This window comes from Schistocerca piceifrons, chromosome 9 (assembly GCF_021461385.2).
Source record: "Schistocerca piceifrons isolate TAMUIC-IGC-003096 chromosome 9, iqSchPice1.1, whole genome shotgun sequence".
In the NCBI taxonomy this organism is placed as follows: Eukaryota; Metazoa; Arthropoda; class Insecta; order Orthoptera; family Acrididae; genus Schistocerca; species Schistocerca piceifrons.
The window spans coordinates 82,221,396-82,241,301 of NC_060146.1; the positions used below are offsets into that span (position 1 = coordinate 82,221,396).

Below are 19,906 nucleotides of genomic sequence, written 5' to 3' on the forward strand. Positions count from 1 at the left end.
ACGGGTTTCACAGGGCTTACATCAGGCGAATTTGGTCGCTGAGACAAACGTGAGTTCATTACAATTCTCCTCAAACCACTGTAGCACGGTTCTGGCTCCGAGACACGGAAAATTATACTTCTGAAAAATGATATCACTGTTGGATATCAAGCATGGAGGGGTGCACAATGATGATGATTTGGGTTGAGGGGGCTCGACATCATGGACATCAATGCCCTGACGAAAAGTCAGCAAGAAAATCTTATGGATGGGGACGAAGGCTGTCCCCACATGCGGAGCACTTTATAACGTATTACAGTCCGCCGCCCTTTCCCACCAATATAGTGGATGAGGCATGCCAGTTCACACAGTTTCACCACCGTTGTAACACTGGAATCGCTATCAGCGATGATGGCGGGCAGGTCTCCAGCGAGACTGAGGGCTGTCCTAATATCCGTTTACGGGATATACGTAGCCACAATATGCTGAACTGAAAGCAGCACGCCACAAACTTCACAGAGTACTGTCCGAAAGAACGGACACCATATCCATATAAGTACATAGTTCTGGCAATACCGGCCATCACCTTCTTCTTCTATTCGGATGCACACGTAATCCCCGAACTCTTACGGGACTTGGTAAGAACGTCTTCCACGAGTAATGAGTTTGGTGGGGTGGGACACTACGAATGTAGTGTGTGGACATACAAGGTGAGAATGTGGGTCTCGCGGGAGGCGTGCGCGAGATCTCCCTACAGTCGCACTGTGCTCTCAGTGGCTCAGATGGATAGAGCGTCCGCCATTCAACAAATGGTCAAAACAAACCATTAACTTGCACCACGATCACTGAATGAAAAATGGAGCGCCACAGTGATCCCAAACAGTTCGTATCCTCACGATCGAAGGCAAACTTCTTGGGAGTTACGAACCGTGCAGGACGTTCAGCTAGGATCCACTCTTAAACAATGCGTATATCGCATTGGTGTAACGGACTGATGAGAACTGGTGGAATGAGATGGCAGGCAACCGAATGCGGAAGAGTTCGTTGTGCAGCTTATCGTGAAACTGGCGTAGCTGCAGATACTGCGATAAAAAGGCACGGAAAACACAAACATCCGGACGGCGAGCTTGTCCAGTGGTTTCAGGTGGTGTGAACTGCAACGTCACACTTCACTTTTCAGGAGGGATAGTTTGCTCTAAAGATGTATGATTTTTATACGCAGACCGGGAATCAAGAGAAAGCAACTTATTTTGACCAGCTATCGGTCAAAGGCAGCTCTTATACCACATTTGTAGCTCTCTTACGCCCATTTTCCCACTCTTGCTAGCTGTGACGTAAATATCCCCTATTGCCCTTGCAAGATCACGCACACGAGAAAAAATATTAGGGGGCAGGGCAGCTCAACCTTCTCCCAACACAATGAATAATTTTCCAGCGAATTTACTTGCCATCCAGCTTAGCAGTCGGCGCAACTGAATGCGAATGTGTTAAGGCATTGCTATTAACTGATCTTGATACAACTCTCTTGGTACCTCTAATTTCCAGGGTTCCTTTCATATGCATGTCCTCTTCAAATTCCGCTTGATGGGAGTTAAAAACAAATTTCTTACTGAACGATGGGATAAGTTTGTTTATGTCGTCTACAAATTTTCTGGCCGATTCCACAGTTTGCTGCGCATCTTCAACTTGACACTTCGCTTGAAGCTTCGTCATCTTACGTCTTCGAGTTCGCTGTTTGAAGTTATGCAACCGTCCACTGCTTCCCTACGAACCACCATAATCTGTGGCGAGCGCCAATCCGCTGTTTTTTTCTTATGCACTATACGGTCATATCACTTATTACACGAAATCTGTTCATAAATGTGGTTTTACTATGGTGCGGATGATCTTCCACGCACTTTTTTATGTTTAGATGTTTAGAACCCTCTCCTTGGACAACGATTGTCCTTCATTACATTTGACTGGAGTCGAGATTTGTGGCTCCCTATTCGACAACGATGACGAACTGCATGCCTCGACATCCTTTTCTTTAAAATTACAGGAAAGTTCGTGCAGGGTGACAATTACTGAACTATAACGTAAATTAGCTACAAACTACGGCGGGCACATGTTATTCAACATGTAAACGTCACTACCGATATTCAGATTTAGTTTATGACATGTTCGATATGCCTGCCATCGTTGGCGACAATGTGGCGCAGACGAATAACGAAATTCTGGACGATTCGCTGAAGTGTCGGGAACATCGATGCTGTCGATCTCCTGAATGGCTGTTTTCAGCTCAGCAGTGGTTTTGGTGTTATTTCTGAAAACTTTGTCTTTAATACAGCCTCTCAAAAATGACTGGCATTTGTTCAGATCCGGAGAATATGGCGCCAATTGAGGCCTATGCCAGTGGCCTCTGGGTACACCGGAGCCAGAATGCAGTCCCTAAAGCGCTCCTTCAGGATCTCAATCTCCTGCTTCGATGGGGTCGAGCTCCGCCTTGCATGAACCACATCTCGTCCAAATCAATTTGGATAATAGGGATGAAATCATCTTAAAAAAACCTTCACGTACAGTTTGAAAGTTATGGTGCCATCAAGGAATGTCTCAAAGGTTATTCCGTGAATGGACATTGCACACCATATATTCACCCGTTGAGGGTGAAGAGACTTCCCGATAGCGAAATGCAGATTCTCAGCCCCCAAACGCGCCAGTTTTGCTTATGAACGAACCCTGCCAAATGAAAGTGGGCTTCGTCGCTAAACCAAACATTTCATTACCGTTCAACAAATGTTTTTGCTGATTTTTTTTTTTACCAAGAAGTAATGAAAATAAATAAGAGGGTCAGTATTGCACATTTCTAAAATTCATTTTTATACTCAGTTTGCTCTCGGCTAATGCTCATCGCAAATAGTACTGCAACTCCTTTTGGTTCCTTGCTTTGGTTTCATTGACACCATTGTCGCGTGTCTACTTACACATCTATAAGTTAGGCGGAATGGGGTCATATTCTTAAGGCTTTTTACTGATGATAGTGTTCCTCGTCATCTCCGCCTCCAATTTCTACCTCGTTCCCTTATAGAGAAATGTATGTTTACTTTGTTGTCCTCGAGTAGTCCTAAAAATTAATCTTAAAACTTTCATCCATTCACTGAAGATGGTCATGAAACAGATATTTACTATCGTGTCTCTCGTTCAGGAAGTAGTTGCTGACTGCAGTTATTAGTGCTGATACGTGCTGGTTTGTGACACGTGCAAATCATTTTTCACTGTTAGCGTAGAGCACCATTATCAGTTCTGTGAAACTCGAAATGTCTCGCACTATATCCCTGGGTTGGTAAGGCTCCAATCTGCAAGAGAACTTGCCCTTTTAATTGGACTCTAAAAATATTCACGACATTTCCTTGCAATCGGAAGTTAAGCGTATTTCTTGCTACAAGGAAATTAGCGAGATTCGCCACACAGTGTAGAATGAAGTTTCACCAAGGCGTTCATTTCAGAGCTTTCTGTTTTGTATCCAAATTGCGGTAATTGTTACTAACATTCATCATCAGGGCGGACGTGTTCACATTTTCACTTTTGTTCGTGGTTAATACACAACTAAATCACAACAGCTGTCACGTTGTTCCTTACTGAATGTTCTCGCCACTCTTGTCCATTCAAAAGTTTCTGAGTAAGATTATGTGGACACGCATCGCAGCTTGCGAGATGCGATTATCAGTGACTGGTGTAACGGTGCTTGGCTTTACCTAATACGAAAAGCGTGATTTCTTCCAGTCAATTATGTTGCAGGCCAGGCGTGCTGTACAGTACAATGCAAATCACTTATTTATAGTCCTCTTATCTTTGTTGTTGTTGTTGTGGTCTTCAGTCCTGAGACTGGTTTGATGCAGCTCTCCATTATACTCTATCCTGTGCAAGATTCTTCATCTCCCAGTATCTACTGCAGCCTACATCCTTCTGAATCTGCTTAGTGTATTCATCTCTTATCTTACGATGAAATAATTATTCTACACGAGAATCATGACATAGGAAATAAATGTAATGTCAATCAGAGGAGAGCGAATAGTGGTTGGAGTTCACAAAATGTTGTTGTTGTTGTTGTTGTCTTCAGTCCAGATACTGGTTTAATACAGCTCTCCATGCTACTCTACCCTGTTCAAGCTTCTTCATCCCCGAGAAACTACTGCAATCTACATCCTTCTGCGTCTGCGTGGTGTATTCATCTTTTGGTCTCCGTCTACGATTTTTACCCTCCACGCTTCCCTCCAGCACTTAACTCGTGATCCCTTGATGCCTTAGAACGTGTGCTACCAACCGACCCCTTCTATCCAGGGTGTACCACAAATTCCTCTTCTCCGCAATTCTATTCAGTACCTCCTCATTAGTTATGTGACCTACCCATCTAATCCTCAGGATTCTTCGGTAGCACCACATTTCGAAAGCTTCTATTCTCTTTTTGTCTAAAGTATTTACCGTCCCTGTTTCACTTTCATACATAGCTACACTCCATACAAATACTTTCAGAAAGGACTTCCTAACACTTAGGTCTATACTCGATGTTAACAAATTTCTCTTCTTCAGAAACGCTTTCCTTGCCATTGCCAGTCTACATTTTACATCCTCTTTACTTCGACCATTGTGAATTATTTTGCTCCCCAAATAGCAAAACTCATCTACTTCTTTTAGTGTCTCATTTCCTAATCTAATTCCCTCAGCATCACCTGATTTAATCAGACTACATTCCATTATCCTCGTTTTACTCTTGTTCATGTTCACCTTACATCCTTTCAAGACACTGTCACAAAAATGTATACAAAAAGTGTCACGGAATAGCAGTAATTGTCCCTGCCCTCTGGGGTGGAGCCGGTGTTTTCATGTCGCTAGTGCACAACCTAAAATGACAGACCCCCGTTCTTTGAGAAAACCACCCCTACGCTTACGTAGCCACAACTCAAACGTTGGGCATAGAAGGTGCCGCTGTTGTAACGACCGAGGTATGTGTTGGATTACTAAGGGCATTCGTTTTCTTTTTGTGTTTCTTCCGTTTACAAATTTGTAGGATTAGTAGTGTTAAAAAGGTAATTACATCAACAAGGAATAATAACAACGGAGGCGAATAATTTTCTCAGACGACCTAGATTAAAAAAAAATTAAAAATTTAATCCTGGTCGCATTATAGAGGCTCTTTCTCTCATTCCGTCACACGTTTTCCATGTCGTTCGCACAACTACACGGATGCTGCTTTTCATATAAGGATTCCGCCGAAAGCATCTAACGAATGCAATCTTTGTGCAACCATACCGTTCCATCCGAAGATTCGAAGGTAAACAAACTTAATTTACATTTAAAAACATTTCTTTCGCAAATTTATTTTGATGCATACCACGCTTAAAATAACATTGCACTGCAACAAAAAAGACCGCTGCTAAAAGTAAATCAAGAATTGTGCTGTGCATCGCTACTGCATCCGTACGGCTAAGCAATTCCCGCGGGGTCTCCACAAGCACAAAGCAATTTTGATGTCTCGATATGAAGTTCGTAACTTAGTGACAAAAATAAACGTCATATAGATTACACTTTGGTGTGCAGTTTGGCAATATTATTTCTGCCGTGCAAGTCAGTTGACCGTCATCTATTAAAATGCTGTCTTCCTTGACGGTTTTACACTGAAGCGCCAAAGAAACTGGTATAGGCATGCTTATTCAAATACAGAGAGATGCAAACAAGCAGAATACGGCGCAGCGGTCGGCAAGTGCGCCAGACACTTGTGTAGCGATGAAGTGGGCATTTTCCCGTATGACCGTTTGAAGAATATACCGTGAATATCAGGAAATTCCGGAAAAAGAATCTGCAAGAACGGGACCAACGACGACTGAAGAGAGTCGTTCAGCGTGACAGAAGTGAAACACTTCTAAAAATTGCTGCAAATTTCAGTTCTGGGCCATTAAAATGTGTCAGCGTGCGAACCATTCAACGAAACATCATCGTATACCCTTCATGACTGCGCTACAAACAGCTTTTCCGCCTCACCTAAGCCATTTAACACCGACATTGGACTGTTGATGACTGGAAACATGTTGTCTGGTCGGACGAGTCTCGTTTCAAATTGTATGGAGCAGATGAACGTTCACGATTATGGAGACAACCTGATGAATCCAAAGACCTTGGATGTCAGCAGTGGACTGTTCAAGCTGGTGGATTACTGTAATGGTGTGGGGCGTGTGCAGTTGGAGTGATATGGGACACCTGATACGTCTAGATACGACTGACAAGTGACACGTATGTAAGCATCCTGTCTGATCACCTGCATCCATTCGTGTCCATTGTGCAATCCGACGGATTTGGGAAATTCAAGCAGGACAATGCGACACGCCACGCGTCCAAAATTGCTACAGAGTGGCTCTAGCAACACTCTTCTGAGTCTAGACACTTACTCTGGCCACCAAACTCTCCAGACATGAACATAATTGACCATATCTGGGATGCCTTGCAACGTGCTGTTCAGAAAAGATCTCCACCTCCTCACACTCTTACGGATTTATGGACAGCCCTGCAGGATTCATGGTGTCAATTCCATCCAGCACTACTTCAGACATTAGTCGAGTCCATGCCACGTCGGCCGGCCGCTGTGGTCGAGCGGTTCTAGGCGCTTCAGTCCGGAACCACGCGGCTGCTACGGTCGCAAGTTCGAATCCTGCCTCGGGCATGGATGCGTGTGGCGTCCTTAGGTTAGTTTTAAGTAGTTTTATGTCTAGGGGACTGATGACCTCAGATGTCAAGTCCCATAGTGCTTAGATCCATTTGAACCATACCACATCGTGCTGCGGTACTTCAACGTGCTCGCGGGGAGGGGGGGGGGGGGGGGGTCCTACATGATAGACTGGTGTAACAGTTTCTTTGGTTCTTCATTGTAACTGAATTCTGATAAAGTCTGGAACAAGCTGCTGTAGAGCGCAAAGCTAACCTACCGACAGATTATGGTGCGAATGTCTGTGATGGCTACGTTCATTTGTCAAAGTTGGCTGTGCAAGGTGAGCCACCTGACATATTCCTGAGATATAAGAGGAGATGAAAACCAGACGGACGTCAGATACAGCACGAAAACTGCCTAGCTATCGTCCAGTGTCTTCTATGCTTGCCAGGGTCGTACACCCCTACGGAACGAGTATTTCTGTTGATAAATACCATGTGCCCGTAGGAAAAATTGTCACAAAGTTCAAAAACTACGTGCAACGTCCATTGCAAAACTGAATACTGGCAGAAATGAAAACCACAATTACTTAAAAAGTCACACATTTCAGAAATAGGAATTTGAAACTAAATAAATAATTCACTAACATACGCTTCTAACCTAATTTCAGCGTAACCACCCCCCCTCCCCCCCCCCTCAGTCACTTATCCTCCATCCTCTCCCATACCGACAGGAATGTCACACATTGACTTTTAATAAAGCTGGCGAAAGAGACACAGAAGATAAACCACAAGTTTCTTCTGGTCATTAACAAGAACACTCAAGTGCAAGAGGCCTGATATTCTGCAAATGCGAAATAAACTGAGAACAGCCGATGCCGAAAGCAGTCTACTGCGGAATCAGATCGCAGACGGAAACCATAAAGCAGCCCATCATTCTAAACAGAGAAAGAAGTGGAAAATTATAGCTTCCACAATGCTGAGAAATTTCAAGTGAAATTAACTCACGAATGCGTTTCCGAGCAGCACAATCACAAAAATTAAGTCTCCTAAAACATGGAGGTATTGTTGAAGCATATGGTGTTGTGAAATACTTTCGAAAACACAATATCGAAACTTAGTAAACATTCCGATGAACATTAACGCATATACAGATGCTGTGGTAGCCACGCATACTATTTTTGGAAAGATCAAAACAAACTCTTCAGTGCATCGAATTTGGACAAAGTTGAAGGTTCAAGAAAAATTGCTATTAAGACTCTTCTAAAAATTAATGCCTACGTTAAGGGAATTAACTTGGAACGATCGTAAGAACAAACTTGTGAGTCATGCTCCACTATTTTTATTTGTTGATCTGCTGCACAACTGGATTCAGCTGTCGTGTGCGAGAGCCCATCGCAATTCCTGTAGATGTTGATTTGCGTGATTATTCAGCAAAAGCAAGCCGGAACGGGAAATAATGAATTAACTTCTACTGGCAGTCAATCAAACACACTTCGTCTGGATATGTCTCGATATTAGGAAAAGCTAATTTACTTCCTCTATACCGCATCGAATTGACTAACCCGACGGGAAATGGGTATCTTCAGACGCCTTTCATCTAAGAAAATGTGGAAAAATACTTTTGCTATAAAATTGGTATATTTATTGACGATGAGATGATCTGTTACAAACACACTCATGTTTAGGAAAAACACAACACGTTGAATGACTAGAGATAGGACGTTCATATTCACAGGACATGTACATTAGTGCGTTCTGCAGAAATGATTAGAGTTTCAGTCACATCTGTTCGACAGGTGTCCTGTTGCCTAGTACCCACAAGGTCCGCCATGGGCCTTGATGACTTGTCCCGTGTGTTACAGTATCAACGCGCTTAAGGCACCAACAGCCTCCATCCAGGCTACATTCACCTGGTACCAAAGTTCATCTGTGGTGGCCGGTACCCATCATTTGATCATATCCCACTCATTTTTGATTGGCGACAAGTCTGCTGATCCGGCGGGCCAGGGTAAAAGGCTGACTGCAGCTACACGTGGTCGTGCATTGTCTTGTTGAAAAATGGCGTATAGGGTGTTGTCAGAAAGGGTGTGGCTACAGGTCGCAGGACGTCATTCAGGTAGGTCACACGGGTCACAGTGCCCTGGACACACACCAACTGTAATTTGTGGATGTACCCAATAGCAGCCCACACCGTAAGGCCTTGAGCTGGCGCCGTATGCCTTGTGCGTCTGCTGTCACTGTGATGCCGTTCCTCCGTTCTGCGGCGAACCAAAATTCGGCCATCTCAGTCAAACAAACAGAACATGGATTAATTCGAAAACACTATCTGATGCCATTCCTGTCCCCAGTGACGTCGTTCCAGACGCCATTGCCATATAGCAAGTCTCTGCATATTCGTCAAATGTAGTCGGACTGTCACCGCTGATAGTTTACGATGTGTTACACTGTTCCACTGTTGCGCCAGAGTCGAGGAAGATGCACATCTGTCCTGCAATTCCATTCGGATGAGGTGTCGGTCCTCGGAGGTGGTCTGGGTGGTGCGACCTGAACCATCTCGTCGTCTTCTACGGCCTTTTGTTAGCCATTCTGCTCACATCCGTTGCACTGCCGAAACACTTGGTCCCACACGAGCAACAATTTCCCGGATGAATGCATCACATTTCCTCATGGCAGTAATGGACCCTCTTTTAAACTCAATGGTTTGACGGTGCGGTTCGTGTGTACGTCTTCGAGGCATCCTGCACGTCTGCTCAAGTCGCACTAATCCATTACCTTCGCTTTGCAGCGACAACGAGAGCGGCAGGCACATTTTACAGGTAGGTGGTGTTGCGAAACTATATAGATGTTAACCTCGAACCTGTGGGCCAACATGGTTCAAATGCTGATACTTTCTGCAGGACATACTAATGTACTTATCCTGTGAATCTCAACGTCCTGTCTCTAGTCGTTCAAATGTTCTGTTTTTCCGAAGATAGTGCATTGTCGATTAGTCTACCAACAGGATATATCCGCAGAATTTGCTGGTTTGAAAGTTTTCCCACAAGTTAGTCCCCACTCTCTTGGATTCGACATCTGTTCAACGAATGATATCAACCCTGCAGTTAGCCGACCGCTCCGCAACCAATGACGCAAAATTGTTCCGGGAAACAAAAGCTGTAGGGTTTGAAAGTGGTCACTCAACGGAATCATTCACAACGGGAATGAACAATCTAAATGGTTCAAATGGCTCTGAGCACTATGGGACTTAACATCTGTGGTCATCAGTCCCCTAGAACTTAGAACTACTTAAACCTAACTAACCTAAGGACATCACACACATCCATGCCCGAGGCAGGATTTGAACCTGCGACCGTAGCAGTACCGATGAACAATCTGGTGGGCCTCTTTAAATCTTCTTAAAAGTACTTCGCATAAAAACTCAAGGACTCGTAACGTTATTAAAATCCAGAAACATTCCTGCCGTTAAAAGTAATCCCATTGGTTCTGAAAGAAGTCTCCAGTCCCTAAGCATAACTATTCAAAGTGTCTTAAGGAAATCTGAACGCTTGTGGAAAAGAGGATTCAGCTACGTCCTGGCAGCAAGATTAAGTCCACTTCAACGCCATTTCGCAATCGTTAGATCTTAGTAAAGACTTCCTCAATTTGCAAGTGAGCCTGTAAATCTTTCACCTTCCGGTGGGAACTATGAAAGTAATTGTTAATGTTCGGTGAAATGTTTCGATAAGAGAAACATTTCAAGTGAAAGAACAAAGGAGATCTGGAATTGGAAAACATATTTAAGAAAGCGCCACCTGTTCCAGATATCTCGACATAAGCTCAAAACGTCTCACATCAGATATAAGCAGTCTAGTTATGCTTGATTCGTTAAAAAATTCCAGGAAGCGTAAGTGCTTAAGCGTAAGAAAGAGAATCAGAATGCGAGAATAGCGTCATAACAAATGGCACCTTAGCTTCGATTGAAACGAACTACAACCAGGAACTTCTACGAATGATTCGCAAACAGAAGGTGACGAAAACGCAGTTCGAATTTACAGAGCAGACTCGCCCTCAGAGTCGCTTGCACATGTGCGGAGAATGACTGAATAGCGGATGGGCCTCTATGTGTGTGCCGCGAACTTGCGAGTGAGAGAGGCAGCTAAGGAATTGTAGAACAGGAAAAGAATACAGCTCGCATGACGAGAAACGACTTGAACTAAAACTATACCTGAATGAAAATCTATAAAATTTGTAATGCCAAACTTTTTCAACAACTAAAACTATACCTGAATGAAAATCTATAAAATTTGTAATGCCAAACTTTTTCAACATACAAATTATAATATCATTTGTCAAAGGTAATAGAAATATTGTAGTACCTGAAAACTTTGTGCAGCATACTCAGTTGTTATGCCTGCGAATTTTTCTGTGTAGCTATGAAACGTAGCTTTAAAATAATAGGTATACTTCAACGTTCTGCTATGTTAATAGTTTTATTCTTTATCACCAGCTGGAGGCAACACATACAGAAAGGTATTGAGATATAACACGATACCATGCTAAATGTTTCACTTTACGCACATAATGTATTATTGCGACGTACAGTGATGAGCCAAAATAAATGTTTCATAATTTGTTTGTCCGTCTTTGGAACGAAATACATCACTGATTCTGCGTGTTGGGAAGGGAGTGATACAGGGTTGTAGCCTATCCCCGATGTTACTCAATCTGTATACTGAACAAGCAATAAAGGAAACAAAAGAAAAGTTCGGTGTAGGTATTAAAGTCCATGGAGAAGAAATAAAAACTTTGAGGTTCGCCGATGACATTGTAATTCTGTCAGAGACAGCAAAGGACTTGGAAGAGCAGCTAAACGGAATGGACAGTGTCTTGAAAGGAGGGTATAAGATGAACATCAACAAAAGCAAAACGAGGATAATGGAATGTAGTTGAATTAACTCGGGTGATGCTGAGGGAATTAGATTAGGAAATGAGACACTTAAAGTAGTAAAGGAGTTTTACTATTTGGGGAGAAAAATAACTAATGATGATGGAAGTTTTCTTTTTTTTTTTTTTTTTTTTGTCATCAGTCTACTGACTGGTTTGATGCGGCCCGCCACGAATTCCTTTCCTGTGCTAACCTCTTCATCTCAGAGTAGCACTTGCAACCTACGTCCTCAATTATTTGCTTGACGTATTCCAATCTCTGTCTTCCGCTACAGTTTTTGCCCTCTACAGCTCCCTCTAGTACCATGGAAGTCATTCCCTCATGTCTTAGCAGATGTCCTATCATCCTGTCCCTTCTCCTTATCAGTGTTTTCCACATATTCCTTTCCTCTCCGATTGTGCGTAGAACCTCCTCATTCCTTACCTTATCATTCCACCTAATTTTCAACATTCGTCTATAGCACCACATCTCAAATGCTTCGATTCTCTTCTGTTCCGGTTTTCCCACAGTCCATGTTTCACTACCATACAATGCTGTACTCCAGACGTACGTCCTCAGAAATTTCTTCCTCAAATTAAGGCCGGTATTTGATATTAGTAGACTTCTCTTAGCCAGAAATGCCTTTTTTTGCCATAGCGAGTCTGCTTTTGATGTCCTCCTTGCTCCGTCCGTCATTGGTTATTTTACTGCCTAGGTAGCAGCATTCCTTAACTTCATTGACTTCGTGACCATCAATCCTGATGTTAAGTTTCTCGCTGTTCTCATTTCTACTACTTCTCATTACCTTCGTCTTCCTCCGATTTACTCTCAAACCATACTGTGTGCTCATTAGACGGTTCATTCCGTTCAGCAGATCATTTAATTCTTCTTCACTTTCACTCAGGATAGCAATGTCATCAGCGAATCGTATCATTGATATCCTTTCACCTTGTATTTTAATTCCACTCCTGAACCTTTCTTTTATTTCCATCATTGCTTCCTCAATGTACAGATTGAAGAGTAGGGGCGAAAGGCTACAGCCTTGTCTTACACCCTTCTTAATACTAGCACTTCGTTCTTGATCGTCCACTCTTATTATTCCCTCTTGGTTGTTGTACATATTGTATATGACCCGTCTCTCCCTATAGCTTACTCCTACTTTTTTCAGAATCTCGAACAGCTTGCACCATTTTATATTGTCGAACGCTTTTTTCAGGTCGACAAATCCTATGAAAGTGTCTTGGTTTTTCTTTAGCCTTGCTTCCATTATTAGCCGTAACGTCAGAATTGCCTCTCTCGTCTCTTTACTTTTCCTAAAGCCAAACTGATCGTCACCTAGCGCATTCTCAATTTTCTTTTCCATTCTTCTGTATATTATTCTTGTAAGCAGCTTCGATGCATGAGCTGTTAAGCTGATTGTGCGATAATTCTCGCACTTGTCAGCTCTTGCCGTCTTCGGAATTGTGTGGATGATGCTTTTCCGAAAGTCAAATGGTGTGTCGCCAGACTCATATATTCTACACACCAACGTGAATAGTCGTTTTGTTGCCACTCCCCCCATGATTTTAGAAATTCTGATGGAATGTTATCAATCCCTTCTGCCTTATTTGACCGGAAGTCCTCCAAAGCTCTTTTAAATTCCGATTCTAAAACTGGATCCCCTATCTCTTCGAAATCGACTCCTGTTTCTTCTTCTATCAAATCAGACAAATCTTCACCCTCATAGAGGCTTTCAATGTATTCTTTCCACCTATCTGCTCTCTCCTCTGCATTTAACAGTGGAATTCCTGTTGCACTCTTAATGTTACCACCGTTGTTTTTAATGTCACCAAAGGTTGTTTTGACTTTCCTGTATGCTGAGTCTGTCCTTCCGACAATCATATCTTTTTCGATGTCTTTACATTTTTCCTGCAGCCATTTCGTCTTAGCTTCCCGGCACTTCCTATTTATTTCATTCCTCAGCGACTTGTATTTCTGTATTCCTGATTTTCTCGGAACATGTTTGTACTTCCTCCTTTCATCAATCAACTAAAGTATTTCTTCTGTTCCCATGGTTTCCTCGCAGCTACCTTCTTTGTACCTACGTTTTCCTTCCCAACTTCTGTGATGGCCCTTTTTAGAGATGTCCATTCCTCTTCAACTGTACTGCCTACTGCGCTATTCCTTATTGCTGTATCTATAGCGTTAGAGAACGTCAAACGTATCTCGTCATTCCTTAGTACTTCCGTATCCCACTTCTTTGCGTATTGATTCTTCCTGACTAATGTATTGAACTTCAGCCTACTCTTCATCACTACTATATTGTGATCTGAGTCTATATCTGCTCCTGAGTATGCCTTACAATCCAGTATCTGATTTCGGAATCTCTGTCTGACCATGATGTAATCTAATTGAAATCTTCCCATATCTCCCGGCCTTTTCCAAGTATACCTCCTCCTCTTGTGATTCTTGAACAGGGTATTCGCTATTACTAGCTGAAACTTGTTACAGAACTCGATTAGTCTTTCTCCTCTTTCATTCCTCGTCCCAAGCCCATATACTCCTGTAACCTTTTCTTCTACTCCTTCCCCTACAACTGCATTCTAGTCGCCCATGACTATTAGATTTTCGTCCCCCTTTACATACTGCATTACCCTTTCAATATCCTCATATACTTTCTCTATCTGTTCATCTTCAGCTTGCGACGTCGGCCTGTATACCTGAACTATCGTTGTCGGTGTTGGTGTGCTGTAGATTCTGATTAGAACAACCTGGTCACTGAACTGTTCACAGTAACACACCCTCTGCCCTACCTTCCTATTCATAACGAATCCTACACCTGTTATACCATTTTCTGCTGCTGTTGATATTACCCGATACTCACCTGACCAGAAATCCTTGTCTTCCTTCCACTTCACTTCACTGACCCCTACTATATCTAGATTGAGCCTTTGCATTTCCCTTTTCAGATTTTCTAGTTTCCCTACCACCTTCAAGCTTCTGACATTCCACGCCCCGACTCGTAGAACGTTATCCTGTCGTTGATTATTCAATCTTTTTCTCATGGTAACCTCCCCATTGGCAGTCCCCTCCCGGAGATCCGAATGGGGGACTATTCCGGAATCTTTTGCCAATCGAGAGATCATCATGACACTTCTTCAATTACGGGCCACATGTCCTGTGGATACACGTTACGTGTCTTTAATGCAGTGGTTTCCATTGCCTTCTGCATCCTCATGTCGTTGACCATTGCTGATTCTTCCGCCTTTAGGGGCAATTTCCCACCCCTAGGACAAGAGAGTGCCCTGAACCTCTATCCGCTCCTCCGCCCTCTTTGACAAGGCCGTTGGCAGAATGAGGATGACTTCTTATGCCGGAAGTCTTCGGCCGCGAATGCTGATTATTTATCAAAATTTAGGCAGTGGTGGGGATCGAACCCGGGACCGAAGACGTTTTGATTATGAATCAAAGACGCTACCCCCTTTTTTTCCTTTGTTTTCTCATTTTGTTCGTTGTTGATCGTTGGGATTGCTCGTTGCGGACATCACATGACATCTATTACAGTTCGTTTTGTTGATCCTCCCACACAGTTTTTTATTACAGAGGCCAACCAGCTCTCTGACCGAACACGCTGAGCTACCGTGCCGGCTACCTAGACCACAGATATACCTTGTATGGATATGATGGAAGTAGAGAGGATATAAAATGTAGAATGTCAATGGCAAGGAAAGCGTTTCTGAAGAAGAGAAATTTGTTAAAATCGAGAATAGATTTAAGTGTCAGGAAGTCGTTTCTGAAAGTATTTGTATGGAGTATAGCCATGTATGGAAGTAAATGTGGACGATAAATAGTTTAGACAAGAAGAGAATAGAAGCTTTCGAAATGTGGTGCTACAGAAGAATGCTGAAGATTACATGGGTAGATCACATAACTAATGAGGTATTGAATAGAATTGGGGAGAAGAGGGGCTTGTGGCACAACTTGACTAAAAGAAAGGATCGGTTGGTAGGACATGTTCTGAGGCATCAAGGGATCACCAATTTAGTATTGGAGGGCAGCGTGGAGGGTAAAAATCGTAGAGGGAGACCAAGAGACGAATACACTAAGCAGATTCAGTAGGATGTAGGCTGCAGTAGGTACTGGGAGATGAAGAAGCTTGCACAGGATAGAGTAGCATGGAGAGCTGCATCAAACAAGTATCTGGACTGAATACGACAACAACAACAACAACAACAGGCATCCAAAAGTGTATTGGTAGATTTGTGTAGGTTTGTGGCAGCAAATGTCTACGTACAGTTCATGTAATTCGCTTAAGTGGTGGGCCACTGATGTCCGTACGCGGCGATGGCGCCCGGTATCAACCCATATGGATTCCATAGGATTTACATCAGGCGAATTTGGTCTTCGAGACATCAACCTGAGTCTTGCTATAATGCTCCTCAAAGCACTGTGGCAAGTTTCTGGCTCTGAGACACGGACAACGGTACTGCCGAACGATGACATGGCCATTGGGGAAGACATCAAACATGAAGCGATGCAGGTGGTTCGCAGCTGTCAGCGTGTCTTAGATTACTACCACAGGTCACACGCAAGCGCAGGAGAATGTCTCCCACAGCATAACACAGCTCTCACCATCCTGCGTCCGTGGCGCACTGCGCGTTTCGAGCCGCCGTTCACCTCGATGACGGCGTTTGTGGAGACGACGAACGACCTCTTGTAGCAAAAATGTGATTCACTAGAAGACCCGACACGTTTCCATTGATCTGCGGTCTAATTCCGATGTTCTTGATAATTCTTCCGGGTTATATGGCCGTGGTCCATGGAATACATCTATTCTTAACGTTTCGTCCAATACTACGTTGGACATCCTCAGAGGTATGGCTGGTCCTGTTGAGTCCTGAGTAGTGGACCCTTTTTTGAACTAAAGTAAGTGCTTTGAAGTCCTTGTGCAGATCATTTTTGTTCCTGGTATTGTATGTATGAACTGAGTTGTTTGTTGGAAAAAGATATATTATTTAGGGCAAATTTCATTAAGGAGTAAATATACCGAGAGGCAGTAGTTAGTATACCCAGTTCTTTGAAGAGGTTTCTGCAGGACGTCCGTGAATTTACTCCACAAATAATACGTATTACACGCTTTTGGACTCTGAAAACTATTGTTTGACTTTAAGATTTGTGGTGTCGCCGCCAGACACCACACTTGCTAGGTGGTAGCCTTTAAATCGGTTGCGGTCCGTTAGTATACGTCGGACCCGCGTGTCGCCACTATCGGTGATTGCAGACCGAGCGCCGCCACACGGCAGGTCTAGAGAGACTTCCTAGCACTCGCCCCAGTTGTACAGCCGACTTTGCTAGCAATGGTTCACTGACAAAATACGTTCTCATTTGCCGAGACGATAGTTAGCATAGCCTTCAGCTACGTCATTTGCTACGACCTAGCAAGGCGTCATTATCAGTTGCTATTGATATTGTAAAGAATGTACAGACAAGAGCTACGTTCAACATCAATGGATTAAAGTTAAGTATTCCACCAGTTACATCCTTTTTTTCTAGTCTAACTACCTTGTCCTGTTCCAGACCTCACGCCAGCCTGCGTGAGCTTAAACGCGTGCCTTTCGGCTTCCTCCAAACCCTGTGGGTTGGCTCCTGCCAATCCACAACAAGATTTACCCCAAAATATTATACCATATGACATTATGGAATGAAAGTAGGCAAAATATGCAAGCTTTTTCATTTTTATGTTGCCTATGTCTGCTAACACTCGAATTGCAAATACAGATTTGTTAAGGAGTTTTTGCAGTTCTGTGATGTGCTCCTCCCAACTGAATTTGTTATCAAGTTGTAATCCCAGGAATTTAAGACTGTCAACCTTGTATGTATGGTTCCTTTTTTCCCCCCCACTTCTTTTCCGCACGTGCACACGATGCAATTGCGGTACGTGCAACTGCTGCGGTTAATAACAAGTTGTTGTCAGCCATCTTGAACTATGACGAAAAATTTGATGACAGTGTAATACCCCTTCTAGCGCTACGTCAAAGATCTTTGTCAAATATATTTGACGGAATATTTGATCACATCTTTGATCAAATCTTTGACAAAAAAATTTGATAGTGTAATACCGGCCTAAGAGACAATTGAAAGAACAGCGAAATACTGCAACAAATTATGTATGCGTACACAAAATGGCGACAGTAAACGAAGTCCCTAACTTCTTTATTCTACAAAAATCATAAAGCGTTATTTTTATTCTAGTCTATTGCATATCTAGTAGAAAAGTCAAACCTAAACACATAATACAACAATGTTTACATTGCGGTGGAGCGTGTTGCTAAATAAATAAATAACCACCTAGACTTGCAGTCTTCAGACGAATGCACGGTGTGTTGCGCTGGAAGCATCGTGGCCATCCAACACTGCTCCATAGTTGCGGCAGCGTCGCTGTTGCACATCTCCCCGCGGTTCCTTCTCTCTCCCCCCCCCCCCCCCCCCTCCCAGCGCCGACACTCTGCGCCAGTCGTGTCGCGAACGTAATTCATAGGAAGTCAATGTTAAGGCCAAGCGTTTCAGTTAATCTAAATCTGATTCAGTAAATCATACAAGATTTTTTGAAATAAAATCAAACGTTTTGTGAAATGATTTGTCTAAAACTTTGAAATAAAAAATATTAGAGACATTTGATGCACCTTATTTTATGTTCATGATTTCGAGTATCATTCAAAGCCACGACGAATGTTTCTCAGATATATGTATTTGTTGTGCACCAATAATTTCACATACTATTTGACCCTTTTGTTTTTAAGTTTCATTCAGCAAGCATGATCTTACTGACACCTCATTTTCTTTCCTAACGTCTTCTGTTCTCGAAAATCCTAACTTTGGTACTTGAACAGTGTATCTCTTTATGTGCAAAACACCTAGGCCTACAACAGATGAACTTTGACAGTTCATTTACATAGCTTACAGCAGCTTTTCATGAAATATTTCAATTTCTCCTCAACTCAGTACTTAAGTTTTCCTTAATTGCCCTGATTACATTCAAGCAATTAAATATTTTCATGCATAAGGAGACCTCACGCTGGTCATTTTGATACTTCGTTTGCCTGTTTCTGTGTGTTTGGACAAGAAAATTCGAACAAAACCTCGTGGTGTACTTTATAGGGAGTCTGTTTTCGTTCTGCTCACACGTTTGACAAAAACACATCGAGTGTTAATCATACGATAAAAGAGTCCTCTCTGCGTGCTGGCAGTTCCAAGGATACGTCGTTTCGCAACCTTGAACCGTTTAAGAGATACGGCGATTCTTTTCACGACCACTCGATTCCCGATGCGCAGGAAAGGATTCGGACGTAATGCGAGATATACCGACCAGTATCTCGAGAATGAAAACAGGTATCATTCCGCTCTCAACTTTATAGACAATTTAGATATACTGGTTACATTTCATATGCAGTAAGCTATGGCCTAAAATGGGTTACATTTCATATGCAGTAAGGTATGGCCTAAAATGGACTACACGGCAAGTCTACGTAATCTGATTTTACCTCTGTAAACTCTCAAAAATGCCGTGCAGCCATGTACTCGGTTTCGTGCAGTACAGTAACTGTGACGAACAACGAAAATAATTTCAAACCTTTATCGAATAAAATATATCAAGCTGCAAGGTGCGGAAGAATCAAAATTTTTCACCGAATAGTTTAGACAGCAATCGCTCGCTATCTGTTTGGCTCTGAGGCGGTCTGACGTTGCTGGACTCGCCTCTACAGCTACACTGCGAATAATTTCGGTATTTCACTTCATAGTTTAACATCTTGATAAAGTCTGCAATTACAACGAAAGAAGCTGGCTCGGCGCTCCTACCTGCTATATTCTCACGCACGGCTGCACAGCTGAGGAGCTGAAACACACAGTAGTCTCGTCCGCCACGTGTCTTCTCTGCCACGCCCGGCGAGCAACTGTTCGGGGCCGCCGCTCAGACGTCGTGTCACTCCGAATGATGGCGGAGAAGGCCGAATGCGAGCGAATGCTGTATTCCGAGTGAGTCATTGGAGCCTTCATTGCTATACTTACATCGGCGTTTCGCCGTAACGACACAGTTGCAATACGGTTGCGTCATCATGGATAATACATTAATTTTGGACCATATTGTTAAGGATTTTACTTTCCCTTCGAGGATTACAACTCCTTTTAACTGGAAACGAGTACCTTCTTTGAATATTTTTAGAATTTTTTTTGACGTGAAAACTTGCCCTGCAGGCAGTCCCTACTCCACTCTGTTGCAAAACTGGAGCATTCATTTTTGTTGCGATTATGCACGACATACTCTTACATTACATGTCGTGTCGTGGACTTTTGTGTTAAACGTAC

The 19,906-nt window shown here is 43.0% G+C and overlaps 1 protein-coding gene across 1 annotated transcript in view; it reads right to left on the reverse strand.

Annotated features, from left to right (window-relative positions):
• The window catches only part of LOC124717100 (ankyrin-1-like), a 40,195-nt gene extending 20,723 nt beyond the window's left edge, over nt 1-19,472 (reverse strand). Inside the window, exon 1 of the mRNA XM_047243806.1 lies at nt 19,400-19,472. The gene's annotated coding sequence lies outside the window, so the exon portion shown is untranslated. The remainder of the gene's footprint in view (nt 1-19,399) is intronic.
• Between the last annotated feature and the right edge of the window lie 434 nt (nt 19,473-19,906).